This window comes from Rhinolophus sinicus, linkage group LG04 (genome assembly GCF_036562045.2).
Source record: "Rhinolophus sinicus isolate RSC01 linkage group LG04, ASM3656204v1, whole genome shotgun sequence".
NCBI classification, from domain to species: Eukaryota; Metazoa; Chordata; class Mammalia; order Chiroptera; family Rhinolophidae; genus Rhinolophus; species Rhinolophus sinicus.
The window spans coordinates 58,944,772-58,966,957 of NC_133754.1; the positions used below are offsets into that span (position 1 = coordinate 58,944,772).

Below are 22,186 nucleotides of genomic sequence, written 5' to 3' on the forward strand. Positions count from 1 at the left end.
ATCTGTGGTGTAATCCTGTATCATAAAAATGGGACTTTTAGAAACAAATATATTCTTTACCTCTTCAAATACTTCCTTTTGGAGGCATATTAGAATCTTAGTGGAAGGAGGAGAAGCACTATAGTTACTCCTTTTTTCTTTTAAAGGGTTAAAGTGGTAAATTTTATTTACTTACTTTCAATTACAGTTGACATTCAATATTATTTTATATTAGTTTCAGGTATTGTAGTTATTCCTGAAGCCTCCTTTCCCCCATCTACAAATATTGGTTTTAAAAACCCATGAAATTCAAATAATAGTTCAATGAATTTTCTAACTCAGGCAACCAAAGAGAGAGGGCCATTCAGATAATTCTCTAAAGACTAAACATTTCTTAAAGAGTTCAACTTATGTGTATTACCTTTTAGTAATTATTCATTTTATTTCTTCAACCATTCACCCATTCAAATATTTATTGCGTACCTCTATGTGTCAGGTATTCCTCTGAGCTTCGTTAACAGAAAGACAAAAATATATGCCTTTTTGATGTTAGATTTTAATGTAGCATTTTAGAAAATTGTTTTAAAAAGTAAAATTTATACTATGTTTGATTCTGAATGCTATGGATAAAGATGAGAGAAAAACAGGGAGTGAGGTAAGTCCACAGTTTAACTAGAGCAGTAAAGAAAGATCTCACAGAGAAGGTGACATTTGAATGAAGATCTGAAGAGCTGAGAGCAAGCCATGCACAGATCTGAAGATGAGCAGAAAGAGGGAAAAACAGGGCAAGACCCTGGGCAGGAGTGCGCAAGGGTCAGAGAGGAGGGAGGTGAGGCAAAGAGGAACTGGGGGAGGACCAGCCAATGTGAGTGTGTGAGGCCACTGTGATGACTGGCTTTTAATAAGAGTGTAATGGAAAGCCATTGGATTGCAGCATTAACAGGATCACTGATTGTTGTGTTGAAAACTGTCTGAAGCAGGGGAGCAAGAGCAGAAGCAGAGAGATGGGTGTCAAGACCAACTGCAATCATTCAGATGGGAGATTATGGGGCTTAGACTAGGATGATAACAGCAGAGGTTTCAAGAATAGATTCTGGGTCTATTTTTTCCAGAAATTCCATTTCTGGGTATATGAGGTCTGATAATTGAGTTCGTGAACTTGCCACCATGAGCTTACATTGGCAGCACTGTACAAACAGCTCGGTAAGGTTTCATAACCTTGGTATATCAGTGTCTCACAGGTGTGTTCATGTCAACATGTGACGGTGTCTTGCTGAGTGGTGTTCATTATTGTTGTATGTTTTTGTGTCCCATTGAGAGAATGAGCTTGAATTAGAGCAACAAACACACATTACATTTCTTGTTAAACTTGGCAAGAGTGGAAGTAAAATCAGGGACATTTAGTCCAAGTTTATGGGGATAATGCCATGAAGGAAACAGCGGTATACAAATGGATTAAACGTTTTTCTCAGGGGAGAGAACGCGCCATTGATGGAGAGAGGTCAGGGTGGCCAGTAATGACCAGAACTGACGAAAACATTACAAAAATTCATTTAATTGTGCATCAAAATTGTTAGCTGACTGTGAGAAGCTTAGCAGACCAAGTGAACATTAATAGAAAAACAGTTAGGAAAATATTAATTGAAAATCTTGGCATGAGAAAGGAGTGTGCAAAAATGGTCCGAAAGAGCTCGCCAGTGAAAAAAAGCAAAAGAGAGTTGAAGTTTGCCAAGACCTTTTGGAGAGGCAAGATGATGTTTTGGGCTGTGTTATCATTAGTAATGAAACATGGCTGTACCAATAGGACCCTGAAACAAAGTGTCAAAGTGCACAATGGAAGTCAGCCAATTCTCCACGACCAAAAAACTTCCGCGGTCCAAATCGAGAGTCAAAACGATGTTGCTTTATACATAAAGACATGTGTGCTCCAATGTTCATTGCAGCTTTGTTTACGGTGGCCAAGACATGGAAACAACCAAAATGTCCTTTGATAGATGAATGGATAAAGAAGTTGTGGTATATATACACAATGGAATACTATTCGGTGGTAAGAAAAGATGATATAGGAACATTTGTGACAACATGGATGGATATTGAGAGTGTAATGCTGGGCGAAATAAGTCAGACAGAAAAAGCAGAGAATCATGTGATTTCACTGATATGTGGTATATATACCAAAAACAACAAAAGAACAAGACAAACAAATGAGAAACAGAAACTCATAGACACAGACAATAGTTTAGTGGTTACCAGAGGGTAAGGGGGTGGGGGGTGGGAGATGAGGGTAAGGAGGATCAACTATATGGTGATGGAAGGAGAACTGACTCTGGGTGGTGAACACACAATGGGATTCATAGATGATGTAATACAGAATTGTACACCTGAAATCTATGTAATTTTACTAACAATTGTCACCCCAATAAATTTAAAAAATAAATAAATAAATAAAACGATGTTGCTAACATTTTTTCATATCAGAGGGATTATTCATTATAAATTTGTACCAACTGGACAAACAGTTAACCAAGTTTACTATTTGGAACTGCTAAAAAAGCTGAGTGAAAAAGCTGGACAAAAACGACCTGAACTTTTTGTCAACAATTCATGGCTCTTGCATCACAACAATGCACCAGCTCACACGACACTGTCTGTGAGGGAGTTTTTAGCCAGTAAACAAACAACTGTATTGGAACACCCTCCCTCCTCACCTGATCTTGCCCCCGATGACTTCTTTTTTACCCAAAGAAAAAGGAAATATTGAAAGGAAGACATTTTGATGACATTCAGGACATCAAAGGTAATACGATGACAGCTCTGATGGCCATTATATAAAAAGAGTTGCATATTGCTTTGAAGGGTGGACTAGGAGCTGGCATTGGTGCATAGCTCCCCAAGGGGAGTACTTTGAAGGTGACTATAGTGATATTCAGCGATGAGGTATGTAGCACTTTTTCTAGGATGAGTTCACAATGTTAATTATCAGAACTTGTATGTCCAAAAGAATTGAAAGCAAGGACTCAAAAAATATATGTACAGCCTTGCTCATAGTAGCATTATTCACAACAGGCAAAGGATTGAAGCAACTTTTGTCTATCAGTACATAAATGAAAGAATAAAATGTGGTACATACATACAAATGGAATATTATTCAACCTTAAAAAGAAAGGATATTTAGCACATACTACAACATGGATGGACCTTGAAGACATGATGCTAAGTGAAATAAGCCAGATACAAAAGGACAAATACCTTATGATTTCACTCATGTAAGGTACTTAGAGTAGTCAAATTCAGAGACATAAAAAGTAGCGTGGTGGTTGTCACAGGCTGAGGGGAGAGAGGAGGAGGAAGTTGATGTCTGATGGATACAGAGTTTCTGTGATGAGGGATGAAAACGGAGTGAATAGTGGTGATGGCAACACAACAGTGTAATGTACTTAAGATGTCACTGAACTGTACACCTAACTATGGTTAAGATGACAAATTTTCTGTTATACATATTTTGCCACAGTTAAAACAATTTTTAAAATGTAAAAAAAGATTCTGTATCTATTTTGAAGACAGGGCCAAGTGAATGTGCCACTGAGCTGGATGGTGTTGGAAGAGGATTGGAGAATGATTGAACTTTCAGCCTGTGCAAACTGAGATGGAAAGTGCTGTGAATGGGAGTCGTTTTGAATGTAAGATGAAGAGCTTGGTTAGAGACATGTAGACATTCCCTAATTGAATCTTTCTTGCTTTTCTTCTTTTGGGGGAAAGGGGATATTCCAGCCTCATTTTTGGCATTTTAGTCCAGGTCTCAACACTTTCTCATCTGAATGATTGCAATCGGTCTCTGCACCCATCTCCCTGCTTCTGTTCTTGCTCCTGCACTTGAGACCATTCTTAACACAGCAGTCAGAGTGATCCTGTTAACATCTCAGTCCAATGGCTTCCCATCACGCTCTGATTAAAAGTCAAAGTCATCACAGTGGCCTGCAAGTCCTCACATTGTGTCGACCTCTCCCCATGTGTGAATATATACAGTCTATTCTCTGTATTCAAAGTAGTTGTTCCATAAATCCCTCCCACTCCAAAATTGAATTAGCCCATACTGAACCATTGCTCCTAGGGGAAATATGTACATCCATCTACCTGTCTGTCCACATATCTCACGTAGATTATAATCTTAACTCAACAAACAATTTAGACTGGTAGAGTCTATTTTCTTTGTATTCCAAAGGAGAAAATGAGGTTCAGAAGTGATTGCGGCCACCCCACTAATAGATGCCACGTTGGGATCCAAACTCCATCAACTGGTCCTAAAGCTGGAACTTCTTGCACTACCCTGGTGGTTCCCTACCTCTCCATCCTCTGGATGTTTCCATTTGGGAGCTAAACAAGAAGGCAGAGTGTCCACCTGTTCAATCTCAGCTGGGAATGTGCACGTGGGCTGCTCTGTATGTCTGTGAATTACCGAAAAGCATCACCAGTATTGATTTGGTAATTACAAAGAAAAATTAGCAAGTAGATGAATTAGCAAATACAAACCATGAATAATATATCATAGCATAGCATAGCATAGCATATCAGCATAGCATATATCATGCCATATCATAATTCATATATATGTGTATATGTATATATATATATATATATATATATATATATATGTATATATGTATATATATATATACACATATATATATGTATGTATGTATATTACAAAATTCTACTAGAAAGTCATTTTGAGCAGCTGGAAAGGAATTGCCACTCTCACCAAAGCCCCTGCCTGCTCAGTGTTTATAAGGACCCCAGAGAACAAATGGTATTGTTAACAGAGGTTGTTAATGGAAGAAAGAAAACCAAGTCTTCAGATGGATCCTCGAATGTGGTTCTTAAGAATAAAAAAGAGACAACAATGCATTAAAAAGATTATTCATCATGACCAAATGGGGTTCATCCCCAGGGCACAAGGATGGTTCAACATCCGCAAATCCGTCAATGTGATACATCACATAAACAAAATAAAGGACAAAAATCATATGATTATATCAATTGATGCAGAAAAAACATTTGACAAGATACAACATCCATTTATGATTAAAACACTTAATAAAATAGGTATAGAAGGAAAATACCTTAACATAGTAAAAGCTATATATGACAAGCCCTCAGCTAATCTCATAATTAATGGTGAAAAACTGAAGCCCTTTGCTCTATGTTCAGGAGCAAGACAGGGGTGTCCCCTATCACCTCTGCTTTTCAACATAGTGTTGCAAGTTCTTGCCAGATCAATCAGGCAAGAGAAAGAAATAAAAGAATAAAAAAGAGGACATGACTTCCAATATACCCTTCTGCATTTTCCTTTTTATCTAATTCATGAACTTAGCTAATTACCTATTCAATAGCTTCAATCAACACAATTTCAAAACAAAGCAAACAAAATATATAGTGATGAACTGTGTCAACAACTTTTAAGAAGTTCATGAAATGTCATATCTCCATTGTTTTCAATAGTATTTTAAAAATAAAGGATAAAAATAATTTTAAATTCAACTCTATGCCGAGGAAATATATAGGATGATTAGTATATAAGGAAGCATTTGACCTGTCAAAAAATCTTTTTATAAATAGCATCTATGGAGAAGGCAACTTGCCAGAAATATTTGAAAATCCCTCAGGATTCTAAAAAAGAGAACTTTTTCTGGAATATTAAATTATTATAAAATCTCCCACTCATGAGTTAATCTTTCTTTTTTCTTAAGCAAAGAATTATTGTGATTAAAAATAATCATAGTTTACATTTATTGAACTGTTGGTTCTTTTCTAAGTTGTTCACCTATGTTAACATTTTAATTTTTATATAAACTCTCTGAGATAGGTACAATTATTATCTCTATTTGGTAGATTTGGAAATGGAGACACCTAAGGATTCATAACAAGGGTAGATTGAAAGAGGACAAAATATGGAATTCCTCCTCCTGAAAATGATGGATGTTTTTTTCTTTCATGTCCTCTGTTTCCCATATTCTCAGGCCTCCATATATTTGAGAATTATTAAGTCACAGTCACTTTCTAGATTTTATACAGTTTTTTCCCCCCTAAAATCAACAGTTCTTCCATCTGTAAATTGTGAATTCTGCTATTCTCTCTCACATTATAAATCAGACAAGATCAGGTGTATTTCTATAAATAGGTAAGACCACTGTGATGATCGTAAATAGGGAAGTCTTTTGCCAGGTGTCCAAGAGAGAAATGACTTTTACAAGTCACGTGGGACCCCGCATGTCAGGCTATCTGTGTCAGGTTGGCCCAGAGGAAGGCAGAGCAGTTAACTGTGTAGCACTGGTGATTTGAAGACCACTGTCTCCATAAAGCTCTGTCCAACCCATCTGGTCAAGCCTGAAATTTCACCTTCAAAGTTGTTTTCTTCTAATGTTGAAGGCTTTTTAATTCCAAACATCCCTGTTAAAAGGCCAGTGCTGCAGGGAAGCAGCAGACAGCCGTGACTTAACACAGAGTTTGGCAGGCTGTCTGCTAAAGCAAGATAAAGAGCTGGCCATCTGAGATAGGTGTCTACAAGCCAGCAAGAGGGATTAACAAAAGAACTAGAAGGACACCAAAGATTATAGTCATGTACCTAATGGACTACTTGTGTGTGAATGGCAGAGAAAGAGAAAGAGGGAAAGGATACGCCCACATTTATAAAGTGATTCAAAGGAGATATTGACAATTAGGACTTTATTGCTGTTCATATTTTACCTTTGAATCTTTCTTGGATCAAGTCTCTTGAAAATTACCACTAATGCTTTTTCTCCTTCCTGGGACTTTTTTTTTTAATTATTTCTTTCTTTCTTCAATTACATTTGACATTCAATATTATTTTATATGAATTTCAGGTGTGCAGCATAGTAGTTAGACATTTTTATGCAGTGATCCCCCCCATTAGTCTAGTACCCACCTGGCACTATATATGGTTGTTGCAACATTGCTGATTATATTCCCTGTGCTGTACTTTACATCCTCATGCCTATTTTGTAGCTACCAATTTGTACTTCTTAATCCGTTCACCTGTTTCATCCAGCCTCCCAACCCTGCTCCCCTCTGGCAACCATCAGTCTCTTCTCTGTTCTATGAGTCCGTTTCTGTTTTGTTTTGACCAGGCAGCTGGTAGAGCTCCAGAGCAAAGGTTGCTGGAGATGCAGTTGGGTTTCTAGCAGATGACTAAAAGAGTTGACAATCACTGTGTCCTCAGCTAATGCAGCTAAAAGCCAATAGCACAGTTTTTTGATAGCTATGCACCTATCATGACTACTGACAATGCTTCAGGGAAATCACAGCAGCCTGTGATTCCCTAGCCCTTGGAAGGAAATAAAAAATGAGAGACGGGCTGCAAGAGACACCATGGCAGGGCAAAGAGAGAAGGGAAGAGACACGCTTCTATTCTATTCTGCACTTTGCTTTCTACCACACCTATGGATTGAACAAGCAACTATTCGAGCTTTAATTAAACCTATAGTGGAACTTGATGCCATAATCCACAACTTCATGTTAGGAGTACAGTCTATTTTATGCAGACAACAATCTGTAATCAAAAATTGTGTTGTAGGGGAAAACCCCCCACAAATTTTATGAAAATACTTTACATTAAAAAATGCCCTGCTATGTTGTTAGTTGCCTGAATCAATTGAGATCTATGGCACTGCCATGGGGCCCAGAGGAAAACACACATTTCATGTTCTATGAATTTTTATTTGTGTTGTATCAACATCCAGACCAGGAAGAAGCTATTTTGTCCATATGTTGTTATTTAATATATGGTTAAAAATCATTTGAGTACAATTCAAATACTAGATTGCTGCAGAGTAGGTTTGTTTATTTCTATTCTCTTAACATTTAATTCAAATCACAAAAGCAAAAACAATTCTTTGTCTTGCTTGCAGTTTGCTAATAGCAGTCATCAGAATAATGATAATCTCCAAGGCTAAAATCAAGGTTGTATGAGCGCTGATTTGCTCAAAGTATGAAAATGTATCATCTATTCTCTACCATATAGAACACATCTAAACCTTCTTCCAATAAAACAGCTCTTTAAATATTTAGGAAGGAACTAGTCTGTCCCTTCTGAATTTTCACAGTAGGGTGACAATTTTCCAGTCCTTTCTTGGGTCAGGCATCCAACATGGTTAAAATTGTCTTTTAATTACTGAGAATAAATTTATTCCATAGCTTTAGGTTTCATTTGTTTGGAAATAGCTTTTGAACATGCAAAGCCATTTGCTTCCTGATTCCATTTTCAAGACTTTGCATATATACTGTTTAAACAGAAAAAGGATTGCCTTAGAAAATGTATGTTCTCTGTTTAATTGACTGTTGGTATCCTGCAGTTTATGCCCGCAGGCAGTGGGATGAATTTCAGAAGGTTACACATCTAAACATCCTGTACATTGTAATGGCTGTAGTATGGAGTGATATATAGGCTCTTCTTTGACTGAGACTGAAGCAAACCCTGAGCTTAACAAGGTTTCCTTAGCTTAAACTCACATGGAAGAAATATTCCGTAGTGCAAGTCTCAATTGGATATACCAGCATGCCTCATGGTATCCTTACAATGGGCAACGTGGCAAAACTCAGTGGTTTCGAAACTCTGCTCCACAGAGCCAAGATCCCTTACTTAGGGTACCCTAAGTGCTATGATTGGAGTTTGATGGGAAACTGTCTGGCTTGTGAGACCCCTAACTCCCGTTTCAACTAGAACAGCTATGCGGTGTCTATTTTACATATTAGTTTCAAATTAAGTTTGTTTATTTTTTTGAAAACAGGCTTCTTCTAAATACTTTCCTTCCTTTACTCCCATTTTTCTTTTAAAAGACCTAGTGTAATCATTAAGGTCACTAACTTTGAAATCAGAAATAAGTAGATTCAGATCTGCTTTTCTACTTACTAGTTCTATCATTTTAATGTCTTTGAACCATGTTTTTCTCATCTGTAAAATGGGATGATATTGTTCATAAGGTGGTTTTGAGGATTAAATATAGTAATAATGATGCCATCCTTCTAGAAAATCTTTCTTCTCTCGGAGTCCTCAACACCACCTTTTTTAGTGTTTGATTTGAGAAGTACAATATGAGTATAGATTACAGTGAAGCAGGGTTGCCAGGTACACACACTCACACTCTCAAAGCTTTAAAGGTAACTGATAGATTTAATAGTGCACATGGGCTGTGACAGCTCTATTCTACTTTGTGCTCATGAAAGCACACTATGAACTTAGCCTTGGTTTGAGAGTTGTAGTTTTAAGAATGTCATCAACAAACAGGAAATGCCATCCAGAAGGTAATGATAGAGATGGTACAGGGAATTTGAACCTATATTTTAATGCAGAATACTGTTGAAGTGCCAGTGGACTTTCAGACTGGTAAACAGAATCTTAGGGGATAAGATAACTTTCTTTAAGTATTTGATGTATATGAAGAGATGACAATGATCTTGTGCACAAAGCAGAACTCAGGCCAGTGAGTAGAGCTGAATTGTGTTAATAAAAGAACAGCCTCCAAATGCAAGCAGATATCAACAATTCTGCTTGAAAAAAACTTCACGGGGGGTTTGGGAATAGACCAATGGTTTCTCCAAAACTTGCACCCCAGGGAGCTTTAAAACATGCAGTTTTCTTGGTTCCACTCTAGATTTACTGAAATCACAGTCATCTGGGGGTGAGACCTGGAATTTGTGTTGTTAACAACTCCCACTTGATCCTTTAGTAGCCAGTTTGAGAACTACTGGACTCCGTGAGCTCTACAGAGCCTTTCATATTTCTGTGACTCTATTCCCAGTCACCTGTCACAGGAAGCACTAAGCATAGTGGTTAGGAGCGTCGATTCCTGAGCAGAACGTATGGGTTGAAAGCCCAGCTGTGTCTCCAACTAGCTCTGTTTTTGAGTAAGTCTGTGTACCTTAAGTTCCTCATCTGTTAAATCAGGGTAACAATGATAGTGTCCACTGGTAGGATGTTGTGAAGAGAAAAGGAGTAAATAGGTAAAGTACAACAGTGCTTATACGTGGCATATATAAGTATTAGCTATTTTTTTTTGTACTGGAAGATAACCGATTCATTCACAGGACATGTTGATTAATGAATGTTTAAGAAGGGGAGGAAAAAGAAATCATTCAAAACCAAGTATCTCATTGTTTTTACTTTTATATTATTAATCATTTTTCAAAATGGTTCCAGCTTTAGTAAGCATTATAATACAGACCATATGTAAATACTTCTTTGAGTGTTGCAAGGTCATCAAAGTATAAATATGAATGTGACGTTTACTTTCTAGTAATGGAAAACAATAGAATATGTAGGGAGCAAATGAGGATAGAATAGAAACTGGCTAAACTCAAGTCTCTATAGTTTGCAGAGGTTTCTGTGTAGAATCATATCCATCTAACTTTTTTTTTTTTAAATAAAGTGAAATATTTAGATCTTGGGTATATAATCTGATGGATTTTGCTAAATGAATATACCCTGTCTCTATCATCACAATAAAGATACAGAACAGTTACATTATTCTGGAAAATTCTCTTGTGTTCCCTTTCAGTCAATCCCCACCCCCTCAAAGGTGAGTCTTCTGAATTCTGTCATTATATGAACTTTATATGAATGAAATCATACAATATGTACTCTTTTGTGTCTAACTTTTTTGCCTGTACACTATGTTTTTAAGACACCTTTATGTTGTTGCATAAATCAGTATTTTTTTTTTTAGTTTCCATATAGTATTCCATTGTATGAATACATCACCATTTGCTTATCAATTCTTGTGTTAATAAACATTTAGATTGTTTTGTGTTTTTGTTCCTTGGGTAAATGTCTAACAGTAGAATTTCTGAGTCTAGGGTAAATATGTATTTAACATTATAAGAAATTAACAGTTTTACGAAGTAATTGTACCATTTTACAATCTTCTCAGAAATGTATGAGAATTCCAGTTTTTCCACATAGTCATCTACATTTGGTATTGTTGTTTCAGTTGAAGATAGCAGTTGTAGAGGGTGTGTGACAGTATTTAATTGTTCACTTAATTTTTATTTCCCTGGTGACAGATGATGCTGAACACATTTTTCATGTGCTTATGATCATTTTTGTAACTTCTTTTATGATATAGCTGATAAAATATTTCATCGTTTGAGAAAAATGGGTTGTTTGTGTTTTTCTTATTGATTTGTAAAAGTTAATTATATATATTGGACAAAAGTCCTGTATCACTTATATGTATTGCAAATACTTTTTTCCTAGGATGTGGCTTAAATTTTTGTTTTTATAAGCAGAAGCTTTTGATTTTTATAAAATCCACTTTATTATTTTTTTGTATTCAATGTGTTTTATTTACTAAAGAATCTGTGTCTACCCCAAGTTCATAAGCTATTCACCTATATTTTTCTAGAAGCTTTATATTTTTAGCCTATAAATGTAAATCTATACTAAATCTGAGCTTTGATGTATGTTGTGAGGTAGGGGTTGATGTTCATCTTTTTATTTTGTACATTTATCGAGTTTTTCCAGCACCATTTGTTGAAAAAGCTTTCTTTCCCCATTGAATTGCCTTAACACCTTTGTTGAAAATCAAGGAAGGTGGTCAAAAAGTACAAACATTCAGTTATAAAATAAATAAGTACTGGGGATTAAATAACTATACCTGACGAGTATAGTTAACAATGCTGTATGGTATATTTGAAAGTTGCTAAGAGAGTAGATCCTTAGAGTTCTCATAACAAGGGGAAAACTGTTTTTTTGTTTGTTTGTTTGTTTGTTTATATCTATGAGTATATGAGATGATGGGTGTTAACTAAATTTATTGTGGTAATCATTCACAAAAAAGTATGTTCTCACTATGGGGTACACATAAATTTATACAGAGCTGTATTGTCCATTATATCTCAATAAAACTAAAAAAACAATTGACCCTTTGTGTGTAGGTCTAGTTCTGGACTCCATTCTGTTCCACTGATGCAATTTGTCCATCCTTCTGATGTAAACACTTTTATGATTACATCAAATTTTATAGCATATCTTATCATCCTCAAATGTCAGTTTTCAAATTTTTTTCTTTTCCAAATTGTTTGACCATTCTCATTACTTTGATTTCCATGTAAATTAAACAATCCATTCGTCTATTTCATTTATGTATTTATTTATGTATTTATTTTTTTTTTAATTAAAGTTTATTGGGGTGACAATTATTAGTAAAGTTACATAGATATCAGGTGTACAATTCTGTCCAAAGGGTGTGGGTTATTGTTAAGCTGATTAAAATTTGTCTATTTCTACAAAGAGCCCATTGGAATTTTGATTGAGTTTGCATTGAATCTGTAGAAGAACTGATATCTTAACAATATTGATTCTTTTAACTCATAAATATGATGTATATATCTCTGTATCTGTTTAAATTTATCTTAATTTCTCTCAACAATGTTTTGCAATTTTCAGTCTTATACATCTTTTATTAAATATATTCCTGAGTGTTATAAAATACTTTTGATACTATTATGTATAATGGTATTTTAAAATTTTTCATTTTCTAGTTGTTTGTAGCCATTTTAAGAATACAATTGATTTCTTTTCTACTGGCCTTGTGTATTGTAACCTTACTAAATTCACTTATTCTAGCAGTTATTTTGTAGGTCCCTTAGTACCATCTATATAAGCAATCATATCTTCTACAAATAAAGACAATTTTACTTCTTCCAATCTGCAAGCATTTCATTTTCTTTCTTATTATGCTGCCTAGACTCTCCAGTGCAGTGCTGAATAAAATTGATGAACGAAATTCTTGCCTTTTTCCTTATCTTAGGAAACTGTTTAATAGTTCACCATTTAATATAATATAGCTATAAGTTTTTGATGATCTTTATTAAATTCAGGAAATTCTGTTCCAGAATGCTGAAAATTTTTTGATCATGAATGGATGTTGAAATTCGTTAAATGCTGTTTTCTGCATCTATTAAGACTGTATTATTTTCTCATTTTGTCAGTTAATATAATGAATTATTTGATTTTTAAATGTTAACACAATCTTGCTTGGAATAAAACTTAGTTATGATATAATTGATATGTGTGTGTGTGTGTGTGTGTGTGTATATATATATATATATATATATATATATATATATATATATGTCTATATCTATATTGTGTTTCTGATTTGCTAATTTTTAAAGAATTCTTCTGTCATGTTCGTGACAAATAATTGGTTTGCAATTTTATTTTCTTAGAGTCTGCCAGTTTTTTAAATTATTATTATTAGTGTTACACTGGCTTAGAAACAAGTATGGAAGTGTTTCTTTCTCCTTTATGTGCTGAAAGAATGTATATAAGTAGATATTATGCAATCATTTCATGTTTGATAGAATTATCCAATGAAACCTACTGAGTCTAGAATACATGAATGGCTATTTTGATTTAGAATTGTTAGCTTCTCCTGATGAATCTCTCCCTGTATTGCTGTAAAACATCCTCTTTATCTCTGGTAATATTTTTTGTCTTGAGGTTTATTTTGTCTAATATTAATATAGGCACTTCCACTTTCTTATGCTTATTGTTTGCTTAGTATGTCTTTTTCCATTCTTTTACTTTCAACCTATAAGTGTACAAAGTAGATCTCTTGAACATAGTATATATTTAGATTTTGCCTTTTATCCAGGCTGATAATTTCTGCCATTTAAATGTTTAATCCATTTTCATGTAATATAATTATTGGTATGGTTGAATTTACCTTTATCATTTTGCTATTTGTTTTCTATTTGTTCAATCTGTTTTCTATTTTTTCTGTTCCTCTTTTCCTGACTTCTTCTGGGCTATTCAAATACTTTCTATTATCTTGTTTTACTTTCTCTATAGGGTTTTTAGTTTTATATGTGTGTATTTGTTTCTAGGAGATTATAGTATGTATTCTTAATTGACCACTGTCTATTTAAAATTATTATTTACCATTCCATGTAAAATATAATGATCTTTCAACTACTCCTATCCATTCTTGTGCTATTGTTATCATATATTTTACATGTACACATTATAAATACCACGATACAATGTTATAGTTTCACTTAAAATTGTTCATTGTCTTCAAATAAATTTAGAGGAATAAAAAATATAGGTATTCACATATTAATCATTTATGGTGTTCTTCATTTTTTTCCTGTAGATCTGAGTTTATATCTGGTGTCATTTGCCTTCCACCTAAAGGACTTTATAAGTGTTTCTATAATATAGGTCTGCTGGAAAACTATTTTCTGAGTTTTTATTGAAAACGTTCTTATCCCATTTTCAATTTTGAAGGATATTTTTGTTGGATATAGATTTCTGGGTTGGAAATTTTGTTCGTTTAGTTTGTTTGTTTCTTTTACCACTTTTTATTCTTTGAAAATCCCTAGCCTATTTCTACTCCTGGATCTCTATGCTTGCTGTTTACTTTCCCTGGGCAACTCCTTAGCTAGTTCTTAACATCACCGCTTAATTCTCATCCATTTGGTTTCATATCATACTTCTTAGAGAACTCTGTTAACTATACTATCCAAATCACCCTTCTTCCCTGTTTCTCTCTCATTATCCTGTTTACATCCTGTGACACTTTCACAATCTTTAATTATGTTTTTGTTTGTTTACTTGTTTCTTATCTTTCTACCTGACTAGCTCCATAAATGTATACATTCTATCGATTTCATTTTCACCTACATTCTTAGCATTCAGCAAAATACTTGGCATTATAACAAAGGTATAATGATGTTTGTCTGATGTAAAATGGATACAACTAAAGTTGCAGGCACATCTAAAGTTCAGCTTTACTAGACTTGAAAAGAGACACTGTATAGTCACATACTGTTAAACCCTTCAGGACCTTCTGTTTTACACACTGTGCTAGGGCACATAAATACAAAAGTGATGCATCTTTAAGAAACTTTTCCAGACTCTCCGAGTTAGACACAATCTCCTCTTCTAGTTCCCATACCATTCTACTTCATGGTACTCTTTATGATCAACCTTATACTGTTGGTGTTTTTATACATATCTTTTCTCTCCAACTGAACTGTCAGTGCCTTGCAGGCAGGGACTGTGTTTCCTAACATATGCTGGCAATCCGCCAGAAATAACCTTAGTGTCTGCAGAGGTTTAGGATATTTTTAATATGGTATTGTACTGAATATGAATTGAATAAGAAACTTAGCATTTTTGTTTAATAAGATTCTCTAGTTCGCTGAGGGAAAAAGAGCTGTATAATTCCAAAGTAATTAGGATTTTCACTGAGCATTAATAAAGCCCAAAGTTTCACCAAGGACACTGTGTCGTGTGTGGGGGAGGACTCCTCTGTCCCTTTTCTGCCTTCGTTCTTGTTTATATGCACTGACTTTCTAGTTTATACTCCCTGTAGTTTGCCTCCCGATAAAGTGCCAGATATTTCCTGCCCACGCCTCTGTTTGGCTGCAGAGCATGAGAACTGTAATTGAAAGCAACAGATCGGAATATTTTTTAGACTAGTTGGTAATCTTAAAAATGCCCATTTTTAAGCATAAATATTTATGTCTGTTGCCAAGCTGAACTTCAATTTGTTACGAGGAGACTTTTGATTAGTCTGTAGTCTGAAGAGGACCCATATAAAAAGTAGTTAACCTTTATAATGACAAGATTCATAGAGAAATCTGGAGGAAGAAGCACTGAAGCTGGTTTTCACATTCTGATTCCATGCATAAAAGAGGAGCATGACTCAACCCTCGATAGGGATTCAAACAACTCATATGCTCGTTGTGATAATTTATAGCCTCTGCGTCTAGTGACTACAGTAATCTTTCCGAATCATGCACACCTGTGAAATGGAAAAATAATGTAAGCCTACCTCTTCTTTATGGAATAATATTTTTTTAAAGACCTAGTATTGTTTTGACAAATTCAAATTTCCAAAAGTCATATGAGACTATGGGACAATATTTTTAAAGTGTGTGTATATGTTGGGCATTGGGGTTACAAGTCTGAAACTCCTTGTAGATTCTCAGGCCCCATCCAAAGCTTATAGAATCAGAATCTTCAGAAGCTGTGCCTGGAGAATCTGAATTTTACCACCTTCACTAGTAGATGCGTCCACACTTGGAAGTTTGGGAGTCACTGCTTGAGAGAATAGAGAGCCGACAGTTGTCTATTTCATCTGTTAGACTATGCCTGGAAAGTTTTGAGTTGCTTCGGTTTCTTCCCAAGAAGACCCCAGAGATCTGTGGTTTCGTTGTTTTTTGTTTGTTTGTTTGTTTTTCACAACTGAATTGACTCTTAAATGAACAATTAGGGAAGAGTGTCCGATTATGTGATTGAAACTAAAACAACGAGTTAGTCCTTAAACTGGCCAGCCCAGCTTATCATATGACTGTCAAATAGGCTTCTCTGAAACATGCATTGGGTCATAAGAATTTGCCAGTATCCAGGAAGTTCTGCTCTTTGTTACATTAGCAACAGAAAAGTAATTCTGATGATACTGCAATATTCAGTGAGTGTCTCATTGGATGTAATCAGACGGTAACCTTATTCCTCCCCTGCCCTTTCAAGTCATCTGTGGGATTAATTTTTTTCTACCCCTTGGATAAAAACTGGGTACGTTTCATGAATTTTCTCTCACTTTTAAGCAGTAAAGAGTTCGTTCTTTACTCTCATTCCTATTTATATAAAGTTATATGTCATTAATTGATATATCTAAGATAGAAAAATATTTTTAAAGCATCTTCAAACTTTATTAAAAGTTAGTTTTCTCCCTCTCTTAGCTCATTTCTACTTGGGCTATTTGCTATGGGAAAAGAGAGGGTGGTGGGCTCCTCTGTTTTTCTCTGCCCGGGGCTTTTGCTTTTCTTCCTTTACCACAGCAAATTATCCCGGGTTCCCCAGAGCTGAGGGATGCAGGGTATCAGGTGAGAAAGGTAAGGCAGATAAAGGATTACTTGATAGATACCTATACAAAGCTAGCATGGATGCTGCCTGACTTGGCCCGGGTTGCACACTGACTCTTCCAATGGAAGGATTTCAAGGCTTTTGCAGGAAGTAGGCATTACTTGCTGTGAGCTAAATATCTCCTCTGGGGTCACTTTAAGCCCGTAGATATCTGGATAAACACTTCTAGCATTGTTCTCCTGAGGTCTCATTGCCCCCAACACCAATATCTAAGACATCACCAAACCAGCTCCTCTTATACATGTTAGACACAAGGTCTTTGAGAAACTTTCACCTATCTTTTGCTCTGACAAGCCCTGAGAACACAGGCTGCGTGCAATCCTGATACCTGTCTTACTTTGCCATCTGAATAGCTAACCAGCTACAGTCTCTAGCCCTTTGGATCTTGCAGGTGGTGTAAAAAGTCCAGTACACTGCTTCCCAAGTGCCAGCAGGTGCTACTCAAGCTCTCTAGGTAGCTCATTGAATTCTTTTCCCATAGGGTTTAGGTGAGATAGGACTTGCCCGTCTCACATGGAGGAGGGTAAGTAAAATTCACAGTACTATATCGCTCCCTTTAAGAAATTCTCTACCTATTTCTTTCTTCTGTCTCTTTTTTACACTGGTGGTAAATCATCAGCTCAGGGTTGGAAACTGGTTCTTGACCACTTTCTTTGGATGTCCTGAACCGGGGCTCTCATATCTCACTCTAGTAGTGTGGGTATTGTTAGCGTCTATGTCTTAAGGCTTCAATGTAGGGCTTTGTTTGGGACATTGGAACATAAAGCGTTCCACTTTAACATCTCTTTAAAATCATAATAACAGCTAATTTGTTAATCACTTCTCATGTGTTAGACACTCTTTCATATAGTATTTATCTCATTCCATCCTCCCATAATCATATAAGGAAACAAAAATACAGAGAAGTCAAATAATTTGTATAAAATCACCCACGTAGCAGTTGGCAAAATTCTTCCAACACTGTGCATTATTTTCTTTTTAGGAAAGTAAGAATGATTTTGTCCCTTAGAAAGAAAATACTATGCATTCATCAGGGGAAAAAAAAGTGCTACAACTGTTTAATACCCTGACTTTTTCAATGGTAAGACATAGACTTTTGGAGCAAAAGTATCAACAACAATCCTCACTTGCTAAGCATTTTGCTATATCCTATTCACTTAATTCTTACATTAACCTTGGTATAGATGGCCTTGTCTTCATCTTATATATGAGGAAACTGAGGCCTTACCCTAGATCACACAATCAGAAACAATTGGAGCCACGATTTTAATCCAAAGTTTCAGATCATGACTCTGAGTTTATTTTTCTTTCTATTCTGATGGGACACCGTAGCAGAAGGAATACGTGCCATTTAGGTCTCTGAGCTGTGGCAAATATTTAAAATTTGGTTAAAGCTGCTTGTAACGTGTTTGACTCTAGATGAGTCAATATGACAAAGGAGTCAGGTTTCTACTAAACTTCTTGAAAGCAAAGAGCATCTTCTTCATCTTGGAATCCCTAGTGCATGATCCACAGTTGATACTCTGTTAATGAATTAGTTAAATGAATGAACAAATGAATGAAAAACTTCCTTTTAAACTCTCTGGTGGAAAGTACAAGTAAGCTTTCAAGTGAATTAGATTAATATATTAGCCTTCTCCTGGGTATTTACATTTTATAAGATGATCCTGGAAGAATTACCCAAATGAATGATGTCTAAAGTTGAATTTCTGGTTCTGGATAAAGATGGAAGAGGAATTGAGACGAGCTTTTCTCTGGAGTCTCAAGTTTCATCGCAGCTATCACAACAAACTATGTCTATATGCCTTGAGGAAAAAGTGGAATGTTTCTTTGTTTTGGTTACAAAATGCCCCCAAACATTTTACCTCAAATAACATGTTCTAATGTCAGTCACCATTAATGGAGCAGGCTGCTTCTGACATATTCACAGTCAGACTTCTGCCAATGGGCCTGTTCACTGGGCTCTGGAAGGAGGGACTGAAGTGTTGGTGGTGGGTAGACCAGATAACCTCTGAGATACTCTGTCCCTGAACTTCTGGAGATTCTAGGATTCATTCAGGTGGTTGATGACAGGAAACAGCTAATCAGATGTGTCTGTTGTCCACAGGTCTGAGGCGCAATTACAGATGTACCATCTGCAGTGTCTCCCTAAACTCCATAGAACAGTATCATGCGCACCTGAAAGGATCCAAACATCAGACCAAGTAGGTACTCTCACACTCTTACTTTTCAGTCCTTTCGTATGTGATTTTTAGCATGACGATTAAAGACTAAACATTGTCATTATTTAAATCAATAGATGGAAACTGCATCTCTTTATCTCCAAAGTTCCTTTGATAGTTATGCTGCAGAAACCTCTAGAGTCCACATAGCACTACATTTTTTGGCACAAATTATGACAGGTTACTTTTTATTCATTTTTCAAGGACAGTTCAGCACAATTTTATAAACTTAGGAAACTTTTAGATCTATACTAAGTGTTTTTTTTAAATTGTGTTATCTCTACTTGGAGGGTGTGCCAGACCTCAATGTTAGGTGAAATTCTATGAATGCCTTCTACCAACAAGATTAATATTTGTGATTAGAAAGTTAACAAATCTGCTCTATTAAATCAGTCATATACGTAACTATTTCCAATTAAATGGAAGCTCATTTTATTACTTTTTCAAAAAATCCTTATGATTTTAAACCTGAAAAGGCTGGTCAGGCATAATTTCACCTGTATCTATACTGTGCATCTTTTAAAGAATCAATGACATTAACATTTTTAAAGGAGCTGCTAGGGCTGCTGATAAAATCTAATAAAATAGGAAAAATAAGGAATATGTCAAAAATATATAATTTTCCTGAGTGTAATTGTTTTCATTTCTCTCATAGTCATTATCAGAATCATTTAACAGATTGGACTGTACCAAGGCTTTATGAATAACAAATGATTTATTCAACAAACATTTATTGAGCGCCCACTATGTGTCAGACTCCGAGGTATGCACTGAGGGAGAAAAGATGAATTGACTCAGGTCTGCCTCTTCGTGGGGCTGCCTGCCAGTCTGGGGAGGTAGCCTTAGAAACACATAGATTGTTCTCTAATGCCATGTGGACTCCCAGAGTTCTGAGTACCAGGTAGGGAACAACCAGGGCAAGCTATATAGGGCCACGGATGCAGAGGCTGCACAGAAAGATGAGATCACAGTCTGATTCCATTCCCCATTAGCGCTCCGGTGCCTAGCACAGCACTGCATGCATATTAAGGGCTTCATAAACATTTTTGATTGAATAAATGTATGATTTAAAAAAAAACAAAACAAAACAGTTTTCCAGGCAGGGATAGGAAGAAGGTACATTCCAGGCAAGGAAATTTATTTGCAGGGATATTTTAAAGACATAGGTTATAGAGAGTCTGGCTTCAGTAAGGAAATGCAAGCCTAGAGTTTGTTATTGACACTCAGTGTTTTCATCACATTGTACTGTCTCATGAGTCAAAGCCACTTTCATGACTTGTTTTAATCTGATCCACCCCAGAATACTTTCATCAAGGTAATTCTTCAAAAAGGAGATTTTCTCTGATTTGTTTTGGAGTACGTAGAGCACTTGTATTGATTATTGGACACTGTTGCCCCCCTCCCCCGCAAAATAGTCTATTCATCATCTCTCTAACTACTATGTTGTAAGAGGCAGCATATGCATTCTTGTTAACATGCATTAGATGTGCACACAGACACATTACAAGTAGTTGCAACAATAAATGATAATCTTTTAGGGGCATGTATATATTGCTCTTAATAAATAGGAAAAGGTAGGCAGTAGTGACTTTAAGTGGCATGAGTCATGTAAATATGCATAACTAATGTAGACAGTATCTCCAGCTTCAGGAAAACCTCTGTCTCTCTATGTGTACATATAAAACTTTATGTGTCAGAATCTATGCTGTGCATTTTCACATCTATTATCTCATTTAATCCCGGTAACTACCTTGACCCATTATTTTTTTAGGTTGGTGCAAAAGTAATTGTACAATTCTTTTTAACCTTTTAACCCAAAATTACTTTTGCACCAACCTAATATATAAGAAAACTAGGGTTCAGAAAGACAAAGAAACTTATCTAACCTGGCCTTGCCAACAAATGGCAGAGCTGGGACTGAACCTAGCAGTGTCTGACTCATGCTGTTACCTCTTCCATTTCACTCCATTACACACACAAGCCTGGAATGGAGGCCTGCCAATAGAGAGTACTGTAATGAATTTTGAAAAAGAGGGCATCACTTCCCTGGTGAGATTTAATGAATATATGTGACTTCCCAAGTGTATGTCTCCTACTGTGCTGCCTTCTTCCCAATAAATAAGACAGTTCTTTTCTACCTCAAAAGCACGGTTTGCTCTCCTTCTGAACAGTGAAATGAGGAAAATGTGAAGAAAATAATTGTAATAGCTCTGTCCCACATGCCTGTTTCATCTGCCCTGATACCTAATTTGGATTGTGTGTGTGTGTGTGTGTGTGTGTGTGTGTGTGTGTGTGTGTGTCTTTGTTTATGGAATAGATTGCTCCATGATTTTATTTATAATATTATTGTCAGGTTTGGTATCAAATTTATGCTGACCTCATTAAACAAGTTGAGAGGTCTTCCCTCTGTTTCTAATCCCTGAATGAGATTGTGGTAAACTACTGTTATTTATTACTTAAATATTAGGAAGAACTCATTGATGTAGCCATCTGTCCTGGAGATTATACAGATTTAATTTCTTTAATAAAGCACTGTTCATATTTTCTATTTCTTCTTGTCTCAGTTTTAATAAGTTGTTTTTCAATGAATTTGCCCATTTTATCTCTGCTTTTAAATGTATTGGTATAAAGTTGTGCATGAGATCCCCTAATTTTATTTTTAATGTTTGTAGGATGTTTTGCATTCCTGATATTGTTTATTTGTGTCTCTTCCTTTTTTTGTTGTTTTGATCACTTTGGTCAGAAGTGTATCAAGCTTCATTAGCTTTTTTTAATGAACGAATGTTGGGGTTTGTTGATTTTTCTCTATATACCATTCTTTTCTACCACTAAAAAAATTATTTCCTTCTTTCTACTCCCTTTGGATTGAATTTGCATTTACTCCCTAGTTCCTTAATATCAAAGTATAGGTTATTAATTTTTCAATGTTTTTTTTCTAATGTATAAATTTGAGACTCTTAATGTGTCACAGCAGATTGTTTTAGTTAGGTTCTGCAAGTTATTTATTTATTTATTTTTGTATCCCAGAAGT

The 22,186-nt window shown here is 35.6% G+C and overlaps 1 long non-coding RNA gene across 1 annotated transcript in view; it reads left to right on the plus strand.

The window, feature by feature from the left end:
* Positions 1-22,186, plus strand: part of LOC141571034 (uncharacterized) — a 94,335-nt gene that overhangs the window by 31,620 nt on the left and 40,529 nt on the right. The window contains exon 2 of the long non-coding RNA XR_012495510.1: positions 19,041-19,137. This is a non-coding gene — a long non-coding RNA (uncharacterized LOC141571034). The remainder of the gene's footprint in view (positions 1-19,040; positions 19,138-22,186) is intronic.